The sequence below is a fragment of the Triticum aestivum genome, chromosome 6A (assembly GCF_018294505.1).
Source record: "Triticum aestivum cultivar Chinese Spring chromosome 6A, IWGSC CS RefSeq v2.1, whole genome shotgun sequence".
Classification (NCBI taxonomy): domain Eukaryota; kingdom Viridiplantae; phylum Streptophyta; class Magnoliopsida; order Poales; family Poaceae; genus Triticum; species Triticum aestivum.
The window spans coordinates 263,120,315-263,136,841 of NC_057809.1; positions in this window are offsets into that span (position 1 = coordinate 263,120,315).

The following is a 16,527-nucleotide window of genomic DNA, read 5'->3' on the forward strand; positions in this document are numbered from 1 at the left end:
ACATTAAGCTAGTGTTGGAAATTTTTGAAAGCATTTCTTCATGCTAGCTCATGAAGCATATGTCTGGATGAAAGAAGTGACTTCCTCTAATTCATGTGCATTTGATGCAAGTTGCCGCCGTGAATTCGAGGAAGCTTGTTTTAGCTTCCTCTGGAATCATCCCAAGTTAGTCACGCATGTGCGAAGTACTCTATGGTTTGATAGGTTGGCCGCCTCCATTCCATATGTGTTTCCTAGCACACCAAGCCACTGATTGACTTGTTCAAGGAGAAGAAGTTCCTTCTTAAGAGCATGCCTTATGCAAGGACTTTGATATCCTCGATGATGGTTTCCCACCTGAACTCGGTAGTGTTTTCTTGCAAGACTACTATGTGGTCATGCTTGTCTGGGACAACGTGTTCACATGTATGTAGCAGAACCAACTCATGTTTTGGAGCTTGCTATCGTAGTTCATTCCTGAGAATCTCGCAATGCCATCTCGTCGATTTGTGTTGCAAACTTTCATTTTTCTTAATAGACTTGATGAGTTTGGAATATCCTGACACCAACCTGATCTGAATCTTAGGCGGATATGATGGTTGAAAAATTCCCAATATTTGCATTTTGTTTCCAGCTTGCACCGCCATTGTGCCAATTTCCCATGGACTGCCCCTCTCAGTAATTGCCGTTCAGGATCATCTTCAAAAGTGGTCCTACCATGGGCCCTATCCTTTCCCAATGGTAAGCAAAAAATCATCCATTGCGTTTCCTTCAACAAGGTAGTCCACATCCTTCATTCTAGTCTGAGTGTGCCATTTTTTTGAACTCCTTCAAACGATCGATTGTGATTTGTCTTACGCTGGTATTGAGATTTTCAATGATCTCTATATGAAAAGTAATTCCTTTTGCCACTTAAGGGAATAATACTACGAGTCACCTCCTCTAAGGTGCCCCGTTATGGAATCATGGCAATTATTTCCTCGCTACTTTGTAACCATGCAACATCTTATTTAAGCATGGAATTGTTTCCTACCAATTTGAACATTTGTCATCTGTTTGTTTCCATCCCTCTTGAAGTGTGTTCTATCTCAGCTCAAGAGATGATTCAACGTCTCATTCCATGAGTTGATCATGGTCTACTTGATCTTTGTGAAGATCGAATCCTGTAGAGTTTCCCTCTTTTTTCTGTTGTCCTTTCGCGTGAAGATATCGAATGCAAAGACGTTAAGTGCAAGATGATGCAAGGAATCAACATCTTTGAGAAGGGCAATTGGATCGAGAAGATTGTGTTAGCTGTGTGTCCCCTCTTGTCTTCTTACCTCACGTCTTGAATCGCGGGACGAGATTCTTGTTTAGTGGGGGTGAGTTGTCACATCCCTAGATTTGTTTGTAATTAGTTTCATAAGCATCCATGCATCATGTCTAGATTTGTATGAAATTTGAACTGGGGATTCATCAAACCCTAGCACCAGATCAAATCAAATAGGTCAACCTAAAATATTTTTCAGTGAACCCAAACTGCGTGTAAGAAAAGTTCATGATTTTGGTTAAGGTGGAAACCTCTGCCAAAAATGATGAATATATCTTTAGGACATTCCTAGTTTCTTGAATTAAATCATATTGTATTTGAATTGGGGTACTTAAATCCTATAGATATTTTAAATGCTCCAATAATTCTAAAAATTACTCAGGGCCTTTGGACTAATTCATAGGGTGTCCATAATTGTTTTCAAGATTTTATAAAGTGATTTGGTTTATATTCTAAATCGAATAGATAAAAGAAAATAGAAAAGAACATAAATAAAAGACACACATGAAGGAAATATGCCCTAGAGGCAATAATAAAGTTATTATTTATTTCCTTATTTCATGATAAATGTTTATTATTCATGCTAGAATTGTATTAACCGGAAACATAATACATGTGTGAATACATAGACAAACAGAGTGTCACTAGTATGCCTCTACTTGACTAGCTCGTTAATCGAAGATGGTTATGTTTCCTAACCATAAACAAAAGAGTTGTTATTTGATTAACGGGATCACATCATTAGGAGAATGATGTGATTTACATGACCCATTCCATTAGCTTAGCACCCGATCGTTTAGTATGTTGCTATTGCTTTCTTCATGACTTATACATGTTCCTATGACTATGAGATTATGCAACTCCCATTTACCTGAGGAACACTTTGTGTGCTACCAAACGTCACAACGTAACTGGGTAATTATAAAGGACCTCTACAGGTGTCTCCAAAGGTACATGTTGGGTTGACGTATTTCGAGATTAGGATTTGTCACTCCGATTGTCGGAGAGGTATCTCTGGGCCCTCTCGGTAATGCACATCACATAAGCCTTGCAAGCATTGCAACTAATGAGTTAGTTGCGAGATGATGTATTATGGAACGAGTAAAGAGACTTGCCGGTAACGAGATTGAACTAGGTATTGAGATACCATTGAGATACCAACGATCGAATCTCGGGCAAGTAACATACCGATGACAAAGGGAACAACGTATGTTGTTATGCGGTCTGACCCATAAAGATCTTCGTAGAATATGTAGGAGCCAATATGAGCATCCAGGTTCCGCTATTGGTTATTGACCAGAGATGTGTCTCGGTCATGTCTACATTGTTCTCGAACCCGTAGGGTCCGCACGCTTAAGGTTTCGATGACAGTTATATTATGAGTTTATGAGTTTTGATGTACCGAAGGGGTTCGGAGTCCCGGATGAGATCGGGGACATGACAAGGAGTCTCGAAATGGTCGAGACGTAAAGATCGATATATTGGACGACTATATTCGGACACCGGAAAGGTTCCGAGTGATTCGGGTATTTTCGTAGGTACCGGGGAGTTACGGGAATACGAGGAAGAAGCAATGGGCCTTAATGGGCCTTAGTGGGAAGGACCAGGAGGTGGCGCACGCCCCTCCCAAGCCCAGTCCGAATTGGACAAGGGATTTGGGGCGTGGCCCCTCTCTCCCTTCCTTCCCCTCTTCCCCCCTTTCCCCCCTTCTTCTAGTTGGACTAGGAAAGGTGGAAACCTACTCCAAATAGGAGTAGGAATCTTACTCCTCCTTGACGCGCCCACAAGGGCCGGCCGGCCTCCCCCTTGCTCCTTTATATACGGGGGCAGGGGGCACCCCATAGACACACAAGTTGATCCGTGTGATCATATTCTTAACCGTGTGCGGTGCCCCCTTCCACCATAGTACTCGATAATATTGTAGCGGTGCTTAGGCGAAGCCCTGCGACGGTAGTACATCAAGATCGTCACCACGCCGTCGTGCTGACGGAACTCTTCCCCGACACTTTGCTGGATCAAAGTCCGGGGATCGTCATCGAGCTGAAGTGTGCTAGAACTCGGAGGTGCCATAGTTTCGGTACTTGATCGGTCGGGCCGTGAAGACGTACGACTACATCAACCGCGTTGTGCTAACACTTCCGCTGTCGGTCTACAAGGGTACGTAGATCACACTCTCCCCTCTCGTTGCTATGCATCACCATGATCTTGCGTGTGCGTAGGAAATTTTTGAAATTACCACGTTCCCCAACAGTGGCATCCGAGCCTAGGTTTTATGTGTTGATGTTATATGCACGAGTAGAACACAAGTGAGTTGTGGGCGATATAAGTCATACTGCTTACCAGCATGTCATACTTTGGTTCGGCGGTATTGTTGGACGAAGCGGACCGGACCGACATTACTCGTACGCTTACGCGAGATCGGTTCTCCCGACGTGCTTTGCACAAAGGTGGCTAGCGGGTGACAGTTTCTCCAACTTTAGTTGAACCAAGTGTGGCTACGCCCGGTCCTTGCAAAGGTTAAAACAGCACCAACTTGACAAACTATCATTGTGGTTTTGATGCGTAGGTAAGATTGGTTCTTGCTTAAGACCGTAGCAGCCACGTAAAACTTGCAACAACAAAGTAGAGGACGTCTAACTTGTTTTTGCAGGGCATGTTGTGATGTGATATGGTCAAGACATGATGCTAAATTTTATTATATGAGATGATCATGTTTTGTAACCGAGTTATCGGCAACTGGCAGGAGCCATATGATTGTCGCTTTATTGTATGCAATGCAATCGCGCTGTAATGCTTTACTTTATCACTAAGCGGTAGCGGTAGTCGTGGAAGCATAAAATTGGCGAGACGACAACGATGCTACGATGGAGATCAAGGTGTCGCACCGGTGACGATGGTGATCACGACGATGCTTTGAAGATGGAGATCACAAGCACAAGATGATGATGGCCATATCATATCACTTATATTGATTGCATGTGATGTTTATATTTTATACATCTTATCTTGCTTTGATTGACGGTAGCATTATAAGATGATCTCTCACTAATTATCAAGAAGTGTTCTCCCTGAGTATGCACCGTTGCAAAAGTTTTTCGTGCTGAGACACCACGTGATGATCGGGTGTGATAGGCTCTATGTTCAAATACAACGGGTGCAAAACAGTTGCACACGCGGAATACTCAGGTTATACTTGACGAGCCAAGCATATACAGATATGGCCTCAGAACACGGAGACCGAAAGGTCGAGCGTGAATCATATAGTAGATATGATCAACATAGTGATGTTCACCAATGAAACTACTCCATCTCACGTGATGATCGGACATGGTTTAGTTGATTTGGATCACGTGATCACTTAGATGATTAGAGGGATGTCTATCTAAGTGGAAGTTCTTAAGTAATATGATTAATTGAACTTAAATTTATCATGAACTTAGTCCTGGTAGTATTTTGCAAATCATGTTGTAGATCAATAGCTCGCGTTGTTACTTCCCTGTGTTTATTTTGATATGTTCCTAGAGAAAATTGTGTTGAAAGATGTTAGTAGCAATGATGCAGATTAGATCCGTGATCTGAGGTTTATCCTCATTGCTACACATAAGAATTATGTCCTTGATGCACCGCTAGGTGACAGACCTATTACAGGAGCAGATGTAGACGTTATGAACGTTTGGCTAGCTCAATATGATGACTACTTAATAGTTTAGTGCACCATGCTTAAACGGCTTTGAATCAGGACTTCAAAAGACATTTTGAACATCATGGACCATATGAGATGTTCCAGGAGTTGAAGTTAATATTTCAAGCAAATACCCGAGTTGAGAGATATGAAGTCTCCAACAAGTTCTATAGCCAAAAGATGGAGGAGAATCGCTCAACTAGTGAGCATGTGCTCAGATTGTCTGGGTACTACAATCACTTGAATCAAGTGGGAGTTAATCTTCCAGATAAGATAGTGATTGACAGAATTCTCTGGTCACCATCACCAAGTTAGTAGAACTTCGTGATGAACTATAGTATGCAAGGGATGACGAAAATGACTCCCAAGCTTTTCATGATGATGAAATCGATGAAGGTAGAAATCAAGAAAGAGCATCAAGTGTTGATGGTAGACAAGACCACTAGTTTCAATAAAAGGGCAAAGGGAAGAAGGGGAACTTCAAGAAGAATGTCAAGCAAGTTGCTGCTCAAGTGAAGAAGCCCAAGTCTGGTCCTAAGCCTGAGACTAAGTGCTTCTACTGCAAAGGGACTGGTCACTGGAAGCGGAACTGCCCCAAGTATTTGTCGGATAAGAAGGATGGCAAAGTGAACAAAGGTATATTTGATATACAGATTATTAATGTGTATTTTACTAGTGTTCGTAGCAACCCCTTGGTATTTGATACTGGTTCAGTTGCTAAGAGTAGTAACTCGAAACGAGAGTTGCAGAATGAACAGAAACTAGTTAAGGGTGAAGTGACGATGTGTGTTGGAAGTAGTTCCAAGATTGATATGATCATCATCGCACACTCCCTATACTTTTGGGATTAGTGTTGAACCTAAATAAGTGTTATTTGGTGTTTGCGTTAAGCATGAATATGATTTGATCATGTTTATTGCAATACGGTTATTCATTTAAGTTAGAGAATAATTGTTGTTCTGTTTACATGAATAAAACCTTATATGGTTACACACCCAATGAAAATGGTTCATTGGATCTCGATCGTAGTGATACACATATTCATAATATTGAAGACGAAAGATGCAAAGTTAATAATGATAGTGCAACTTATTTGTGGCACTGCCATTTAGGTCATATTGGTGTAAAGCGCATGAAGAAACTCCATGCTGATGGGATTTTGGAATCACTTGATTATGAATCACTTGATGCTTGCGAACCATGCCTTATGGGCAAGATGACTAAAACTCCGTTCTCCGGAACAATGGAGCGAGCAACTGACTTATTGGAAATAATACATACTGATGTATGTGATCCAATGAGTGTTGAGGCTCGCGGCGGGTATCATTATTTTCTGACCTTCACAGATGGTTTGAGCAGATATGGGTATATCTACTTGATGAAACACAAGTCTGAAACATTTGAAAAGTTCAAAGAATTTCAGAGTGAAGTGGAGAATCATCGTAACAAAAATAAAAAGTTTCTACGATATGATCGCAGAAGTAAAATATTTGAGTTACGAGTTTGGCATTCAGTTAAAAACAATGTGAAATAGTTTCACTACTCACGCCACCTGGAACACCACAGCATAATGGTGTGTCCGAACATCATAACCGTACTTTATTAGATATGGTGCGAACTATGATGTCTCTTACCAATCTACCAGTATCGTTTTGGGATTATGCATTAGAGACAGCTGCATTCACGTTAAATAGGGCACCATCTAAATCCGTTGAGACAACACCGTATGAACTATGGTTTGACAAGAAACCTAAGCTGTCGTTTATTAAAGTTTGAGGTTGCAATGCTTATGTGAAAAAGTTTCAACCTGATAAGCTCAACACAAATCGGAGAAGTGCGTCTTCATAGGATACCCAAAAGAAAAATGTTGGGTACACCTTCTATCTCAGATCCGAAGGCAAGATGTTTGTTGCTGAGAATGGAACCTTTCTAGAGAAGGAGTTTCTCTCGAAAGAAGTGAGTGGGAGGAAAGTAGAACTTGATAAGGTAATTGTACCTTCTCCCTTATTGGAAAGTAGTTCATCACAGAAATCTGTTCCTGTGACTACTACACCAATTAGTGAGGAAGCTAATGATAATGATCATGTAACTTCAGATCAAGTTACTACCGAATCTCATAGGTTAACCAGAGTGAGATCCGCACCAGAGTGGTACGGTAATCCTGTTCTGGAAGTCATGTTACTAGAGCACGACGAACTTGCGAACTATGAGGAAGCGATGATGAGCCCAGATTCCGCGAAATGGTTTGAGGCCATGAAATCTGAGATATGATCCATGTATGAGAACAAAGTATGGACTTTGATGGATTTGCCCGATGATCGGCAAGCCATAGAAAAAATGGATCTTCAAGAGGAAGACGGACGCTGATAGTAGTGTTACTATCTACAAAGCTAGACTTATCGAAAAATGTTTTTGACAAAGTTCAAGGTGTTGACTACGATGAAATTTTTCTCACTCGTAGCGATGCTTAAGTCTGTCCAAATCATGTTAGCAATTGCCGCAATTTTATGAAATCTGGCAAATGGATAAACAAAACTACATTCCTTAATGGATTTAAAGAAGAGTTGTATATGATACAACCAGAAGGTTTTGTCAATCCTAAAGGTGCTAACAAAATATGCAAGCTCCAGTGATCCATCTATGGACTGGTGCAAGCATCTCGGAGTTGGAATATACGCTTTGATAAGTTGATCAAAGCATATAGTTTTATACAGACTTGCGGTGAAGCCTGTATTTACAAGAAAGTGAGTGGGAGCACTACAGTATTTCTAATAAGTATATGTGTATGACATATTGTTGATCGGAAATAATGTAGAATTATTCTGCAAAGCATAATGGAGTGTTTGAAAGGATTTTTTTCAAATAAAACCTCGGTGAAGCTGCTTACATATTGAGCATCAAGATCTATAGAGATAGATCAAGACGCTTGATAAGTTTTTTCAATGAGTACATACCTTGACAAGATTTTGAAGTAGTTCAAAATGGAACAGTCAAAGAAAGAATTCTTGCCTGTGTTACAAGGTGTGAAGTTGAGTAAGACTCAAAGCCTGACCACGACAGAAAATAGAATGAGAATGAAAGTCATTCCCTATGACTTGGCCATAGGTTCTATAAAGTATGCCATGCTGTGTACCAGACCTATTGTATACCCTACACTAATTTTGGCAAGGGAGTACAATAGTGATCTAGGAGTAGATCACTAGACAGTGGTCAAAATTATCCTTAGTGGAATAAGGATATGTTTCTCGATTATGGAGGTGACAAAAGGTTCGTCGTAAAAGGGTTACGTCGATACAAGTTTTGGCACTAATCCAGATGACTCTTAGTCTTCATCTGGATACATATTGAAAGTGGGAGCAATTAGCTAAAGTAGCTCCGTGCAGAGTATTGTAGACATAGAAAATTGCAAAATACTTATGGATCTGAATATGGCAGACCCGTTGACTAAACTTCTCTCACATGAAAAACATGATCACACCTTAGTACACTTTGGGTGTTAATCACATAGCAATGTGAACTAGATTACTGACTCTAGTAAACCCTTTGGGTGTTGGTCACATATCGATGCGAACTATGGGTGTTAACCACATAAAGATGTGAACTATTGATGTTAGATCACATGGCGACGTGAACTAGATTATTGACTCTAGTGCAAGTGGGAGACTGAAGGAAATATGCCCTAGAGGCAATAATAAAGTTATTATTTATTTCCTTATTTCATGATAAATATTTATTATTCATGCTAGAATTGTATTAACCGGAAACATAATATATGTGTGAATACATAGACAAACAGAGTGTCACTAGTATGCCTCTACTTGACTAGCTCGTTAATCGAAGATGGTTATGTTTCCTAACCATAAACAAAAGAGTTGTTATTTGATTAACGGGATCACATCATTAGGAGAATGATGTGATTGACATGACCCATTCCATTAGCTTAGCACCTGATCGTTTAGTATGTTGCTATTGCTTTCTTCATGACTTATACATGTTCCTATGACTATGAGATTATGCAACTCCTGTTTACCGGAGGAACACTTTGTGTGCTACCAAACGTCACAACGTAACTGGGTGATTATAAAGGAGCTCTATAGGTGTCTCCAAAGGTACATGTTGGGTTGGCGTATTTCGAGATTAGGATTTGTCACTCCGATTGTCGGAGAGGTATCTCTGGGCCCTCTCGGTAATGCACATCACATAAGCCTTGCAAGCATTGCAACTAATGAGTTAGTTGCGAGATGATGTATTACGGTACGAGTAAAGAGACTTGCCGGTAACGAGATTGAACTAGGTATTGAGATACCAACAATCGAATCTCGGGCAAGTAACATACCGATGACAAAGGGATCAACGTATGTTGTTATGCGGTCTGACCGATAAAGATCTTCGTAGAATATGTAGGAGCCAATATGAGCATCCAGGTTCCGCTATTGGTTATTGACCGGAGATGTGTCTCGGTCATGTCTACATTGTTCTCGAACCCGTAGGGTCCACACGCTTAAGGTTTCGATGATAGTTATATTATGAGTTTATGAGTTTTGATGTACCGAAGGAGTTCGGAGTCCCGGATGAGATCGGGGACATGACGAGGAGTCTCGAAATGGTCGAGACGTAAAGATCGATATATTGGACGACTATATTCGGACATCAGAAAGGTTCCGAGTGATTCGGGTATTTTCGGAGGTACCGGGGAGTTACGGGAATACGAGGAAGAAGCAATGGGCCTTAATGGGCCTTAGTGGGAAGGACCAGGAGGTGGCGCGCGCCCCTCCCAAGCCCAGTCCGAATTGGACAAGGGATTTGGGGCGCGGCCCCTCTCTCCCTTCCTTCCCCTCTTCCCCCCTTTCCCCCCTTCTCCTAGTTGGACTAGGAAAGGTGGAAACCTACTCCAACCAGGAGTAGGAATCCGACTCCTCCTTGACGCGCCCACAAGGGCCGGCCGGCCTCCCCCTTGCTCCTTTATATACGGGGGCAGGGGGCACCCCATAGACACACAAGTTGATCTGCGTGATCATATTCTTAACCGTGTGCGGTGCCCCCTTCCACCATAGTACTCGATAATATTGTAGCGGTGCTTAGGCGAAGCCCTACGACGGTAGTACATCAAGATCGTCACCACGCCATCGTGCTGACGGAACTCTTCCCCGACACTTTGCTGGATCAGAGTCCGGGGATCGTCATCGAGCTGAATGTGTGCTAGAACTCGGAGGTGCCGTAGTTTCGGTACTTGATCGGTTGGGTCGTGAAGACGTACGACTACATCAACCGCATTGTGCTAACGCTTCCGCTATCGGTCTACAAGAGTACGTAGATCACACTCTCCCCTCTCGTTGCTATGCATCACCATGATCTTGCGTGTGCGTAGGAAATTTTTGAAATTACCACGTTCCCCAACAACACACACACATACACACACACACACACACATAGAGAGAGAGAGAGAGAGAGAGAGAGAGAAGCTTACCTGGCCTGGCCACCTCGATTGGTACAGTTGGCCGAGCCCACCAGGTGCGAAGAGGTCATCTTCAACCTCTGCCAGTAGGAAGAGGGAGAGACCGGGCACGACACCGGCCGTGCCACCTCCTGCCTGCCTCGCTGTACTCCTCCCCGAGTCTTCTCCGAGTCTTCTGATTGAGCCACGAAGACACCCATGCCCCCGAGATCCTTCCCACCTCTCCGTGCTCACTTTACCCTCCTCTGCCTCCCTCTCCTGCTCTCCCTCGAACACACCCGAGAACACCGGCAAGCACCACCGCGGCCACCGTCCACCACTTGGCTTGCCGAAGCATCCAGAAGGACCTACGTCGTCTCCTTCATCGTCTACACCAGTCCGTTCGACCGCGAGAGCCCTGCAGTGTCGTCCTCGAGCTTGTCTTCAACCTCCGGCCGCCGGGAACCTCACCTTCGATTCGCCGCCGTCCGTGCTTCCTCGGTTTCCCCGAGCTTCTTTTCAGCACCCTGTGAGCTCCTGATCCTCCCCCTATGCTCTCCCCCTCCGTTCCCATTCTCTATCCGCCATCCCCGTGCACCCGAGCTCTGGCTACCGCCATGGCTGGCGAGCCTTGTGCTCGCAAGCTCCTCCGCTCAAACCCGCCGCACGGTTATGCTCCTAGAGGTCCCAGGAGTCTAGAGAACCCCTTTGGCCAGCTACTAGCACTCTGTAGCCTCGTTCCTCTCATTGTCCGAACACCGGCCAGCATGCTTGTCATCGCCGGTGTCATTTTAGGCCACCCCAACTCCTCCAGTTTGCTCCACCAGATGCGCGCTAACGTCAGCTCGTCGTAGAGCCAAACCCCGCCGCAAACCACTGCTTGTAGCGCGAGCCCGAGCATCTCCGGCGTGTCGCTGCCGTCGGCTGCGGTCACCAGCGGTTAACCCCGGATTAGGTGACGTGGTGTCATTACTTTAGGGTTAATCACATGCGTAACTAACCCCTAGTCACTTAAAAGTGGGCCCAGCCCTACTAACAGGCTTCATTGTTCAGGTTAAATAACCATGTTAGTTAACTCACTCGATGACATGTAGGCCCCACAGGTCAGTTTTGACTTTGGTCAATGCTGACATTGTAGTGACATAGTGCTGACGCAGTAAATGTTTCTGGAGTTTAAAATAAATCAAAAATGATTTATTTATTTTAGAAATTACTCAAAACTTCAAAAATTCATACAAAATAAACCGTAGCTCAGAATGAAATAATTTATATATGAAAAGTTATCAGAAAAATCCAATCTATCCATTTAAGCTACTTCCATGCATGTTTGAATGACTTAAATTCCTATATAAGACAATTGGAATTAATGGCATTTGAATTTCACATATGGAGTTTGAATTTGAACCTTGGGTTCAAACCAACCCCATTTAAATAGTTGCTAGCTGCATTATCTCAAATCGTAACATTCTTGCCATGTCATGATCATGCATCATATTGTTGCATTGCATTGATTGTGTTCTCTCTTGTTTGCCGGTGTTTGTTCCCTCTCAGTAGACGTTGTTCCGACGATGAGTTCGATGACACCGATGAAGAGCTATACTATCTTCAGAAGTTCCAGGCAAGCAACCCCCATTGAACATTCCGATACAATCCCACTCTCTCGCTCTTGCTCTCTTTTACTGCATTAGGACAACAATGTTTCAACTGTTACATGCTGCGGTAGCTGAACCCCTTTCCTCTACATGACCTGTCTTCGCCACAGTAAATAGTTGAAACCCACTAGCATGAGTAGGAGTTTTTTGAGCCATGATGTACCTACTCATTCATGCTTGCTTGTTATGCCTGCTAAGCTTAGAGTTGTGTCAGGTCTGATTCATCTGGGATGGATTGGAATGGTGTGAACCTGTCCTACTGTGTGAGAGCTATGTGTGTGAACACGATTTGGTAAAGGTAGCGATGAGATGCCATGTAGGAGTACATGGTGGGTTGTCTCATTGGGACCGACCTCAGGAACTGAGTTCTCTGTCTGTGATCGAAGACAGTTACTACCACACATTGGGTTCCAGTAACTCGACCCCTCTCGACTTATTAATCGCCTTGATCTCTGTCCAGGAGTTGCGACTACTTTCTGGTGTTTGTAGGTAGTGCTAGTAGTCTACGAAGTGGCACCCAGTACATGTGGGCTTGGGACAGACTAGGTGCAGTGGCACGGTGTACCAAGTGGCACCCGGATGGTGGGCTTGGGAACCCTGCTCACATTGTTTGGGGCCGTGATGGAAACCTCGGCCGAACTCCCTTGTGGATGGAACCCGAATAGGTGATAAACCTAGACTTGAGTCTTACGTGGTTAGTCCGGTCATGGCCGACACCCTCACCAGGCTTCCGCTTGAAGGTTGCCGAGATACATGACGTGTACATGGCGGTAAGTGGCGAGAGCGTGTGTGAAGAAGTACACCCCTAGAGGGTTAACATGATCTATTCGAATAGTCGCGTTTGCGGAAATGGACTACTGGTTGCTTATGCAAATCAGAGACAAGTGAAAGTGGGTACTCTAAAATGCGCAAGATAAGCGTGAGTGCTATGGATGGCCATCTCATAGGGAGAGGGGAGCGGATCCATAGTGGTGTATTGATATGGTGAATATGTGGACTCGTGTGCGCCATCGCAAAAGAGTTACGAGCAGTCGTAGTACAGGATAGCCACTGAGTCAAAGCTGGCTTGCTGCAGTTAAACTCCACCACCCCTTTGTTGATACTGATGTATATGTACACAGTTCTAATGTAAGTCTTGCTGGGTACATTTGTACTCACATTTGCTTAATTATGTTTTTGTAGAGAGACTTCAGTCTCACTAGTAGTTCTGCATGGACTTCGACGTTTAGCTTGTTACCTCAGCTACGATCTTGTACCCTTGGTAGGGTCTTGTAGATAGTGAGGCTCTAAGCCCTTCTTTTCAGATGTCTGTACCAGACATGTTTATGATTCCATTGCTTGTATGCTCTGTATGTTGGGTCATGTGACCCATGATTTTAATTCTTACTATGTATGACTCTTCGGAGCCTTCTAAATTAATACTTTGAGTTGTAGAGTTTTGTTGTGATGCCATGTTATATTTGCACATATCGAGCATATTGTGTGTATGATTTTGAAATGCTTGGTATGTGTGGGATTCGACAACCTAGTTGTTTATTATTGGTAGCCTCTCTTATGGGGAAATGTCTCCTAGTGCTTCCACTGAGCATGGCTGCTTGCTACTGCTTGGGAACACTTAGGCTAGCTGGCATGTGTCCTTCTTCATTCCTATGTTTGTCCCTCGGGGAAATGTCACGCGTTGTTCCTTTAAGTCCTTGTAGCTTGCTACGACTTGGGTTCATACATTGATGACCGACACGCTCGTTGGTGGGTCATGTATGCCTGTCCCTGGAAGTTAGTGCCACTTTTGATTCACGACTAGTCATGTCGGCCCGGGTTCTCTGTCATATTGATGCTAGCGACACTATCATATACGTGAGCCAAAAGGCGCAAACGGTCCCAGGCCAGGTAAGGTGGCACCCATGGGGATACCGTGCGTGAGGCCGCAAAGTGATATGATGTGTTACATGCTAGATCGGTGCGACTTAGGCTCGGGGTCCCGATAGAATGGCTAGTACTGGCAGAGCTGAGCTATTTCTTCCGTGTTCTTTGTGCGAAGGAACTATCGCCTAGCCTTCTAGGAGAAATGGAAGAGTTGGCGCCAGAGTTCATTTGCATGTTAGAGAAGATCTTTCCGCCGGGCTTCTTTAATCCAATGCAGCACTTGATTTTGCATCTCCGAGCCGAGGCAAGATTGGGGGAGCCCGTGCAAAATCGTTGGTACTACGCAACTGAGAGGATGCAGAAGACGCTACGAGCAAAGTGTAAAAATAAATGTAGAATTGGAGCATCGATGGCTGAGGCATTCATTACTGATGAGGCAGCAAACTTCGTGACGACACACTACGAAGCCAAAAATCGTCATTTGCATAATCCGAAGCCTCCGTACAATGCTGACGACCCTAAAAAGGGTGGATCCAACGTCAGCCTATTAAAAGGGGATCTCACACCAGCCGGTGCTTCTAATTCCTTGACGTTGGATTTTGAAGAATGGTAGATCATTTCATTTATATCTTCACCAACCTAACAGAAGTGCGACCGTACATCGAGTAAGTTCTCTGTACATTGTTTCGCAACTTCTAATTTCTTTGAACTACTCTTATTCCCGAATAAATTTGATACAATCGATATGTTGCCAAATTCTCATATGGAGCGGTGATCCAAAAGGATTCCATTGAAGAGTATGAGCTTCTGGCAAAGCATGAAGGCGGCTATCCCGGTTTAATCTCTTGGTTCAAACAAACGGTAACTTCCATTGTACCATTTCATTTCTTCGTCCAATTTGTGGCTAATGCAACAATCCCTTTCGTATTAAACTTGTAGGCTAATTCAGAGTTTTTGGACGCCGAACTGAGACAACTCACTAATGGTTTTGACTTTATGGTCCATTCATTTGACAAATACGACATCAACGGGTATCGCTTTTGTGCCTATGGCAAAGAGCTATCTATGGCCGACTGAAAGTCTACAAATTGTTGTGTCTCTACTATCAGCAAAGGAGATACCTAGTATTATGGAAGAGTTGAAGCAATGTATGAACTTAAATTCTATGGTGCAAACCCACCAAACGTCGTAGTCTTCAAATGTTATTGGTTCCAGCCGAAGGAGACTAGAAGGACTCATGAACACTTAGGGCTAGTGGAAATCAAACAAAGCACCCATTTGGATGTTCCCGATGTATATATTATGGCTCAACATGCAACCCAAGTTTTCTATCTACCGTGGGCCTGTCAAAGTGATCCAAATCTCAATGGTTGGGATGTCATTTGTGAAGTGCTACCACGTGTTAGACCACCTCCCCCAATGAAGAGGATTATAAACCTCACATTAACCCGGACACATATGAAAGAGAATTTGTCGTGGAATTGTCATGGTAGATGTCCTAGTGAAAGGACTTAGTCGTAGGGCCATCGCCACTAGGAAGCTTAAAGGGGTTAATCGGGACAAAGGACACGAGAGGTTTTATACTAGTTCGGCCCCTTACGATGAAGGTAAAAGCCTACGTCTAGCTGTGTTTGGAATTGCTGGGGTTTCGAAGACCAGGGGGCGAATAGGCTTGTCCTGGCTTCATCCCCTTATATACATGGGTTGTTGTCTCCTCTTTCTAAGCCGCCGCCGGGTCGTCCCCTTATATACACGGGTTGACGCCTGGCGGCCTATAGAGTCCCAGCTGGCTCATAAAACGTGTCCGGCTCGGTGACTTCTTTTACATGCCTTTCTTTACAAGTCTTTCCTTACATACGGCGGTTTACAATATTGGGCCTTAAGCCGCCTCTGGGCTTAGGCCTTCTATGAGTCTTTAACAAACTATCACCTTGAATAATACTGGGCTTCTTTTATAACCCGCCATTGGGGTTGACCCGACCCCTCCTGGACGGGTCATACCTAGTAGCTATATCCCCAACATTAGGCCCCAGGTTGACTTGGAACTTTGTTCTTTGTCAATCTAAAATACTTAGACGAAATCCATCTTCCTCTCTTCGCAGAAATTTTTGTAACCCGCCATGACATCATCTCTTGAATACACAAAAAACTACTATGACGTCATACTCAATGGATTTTTATCCTTTAATGCCTTCTGAGAATCGAGGCGTCCGTTTAGTTGGATAATCATTATTCGGGTCTTCCTCGATTTTCGTGCCCGCCTGTTTGCTTATCCTCTTATAAATAGGCACGCCCTCGTATTTCTCATTTTCCTCTTTCCTCGTATTCCTCCTCTCGTAACCCCACCGCTGCTCGAGCTCCGCCGCCGTCGCAGAGCCCCTCGTCTCCGTCGACCTTGGCCGCTGCATCAACCGGAATCGGCCCAGAGAACGGCAGCGACTCTCCGTGGAAGATTCGTTGCTGTAAGTATTTGCCTTGCTGTTTCTCAGATCCGCATTAGGGTTCGTAGGTTTTCTGCGTGTTCTTCTCAGTTTCTTCACAGTTCTTCCATAGCCGCATCTTCTTGATCCAAAAAGAGCATATACTCGTGCAGTAGTTGTTTGGTGCC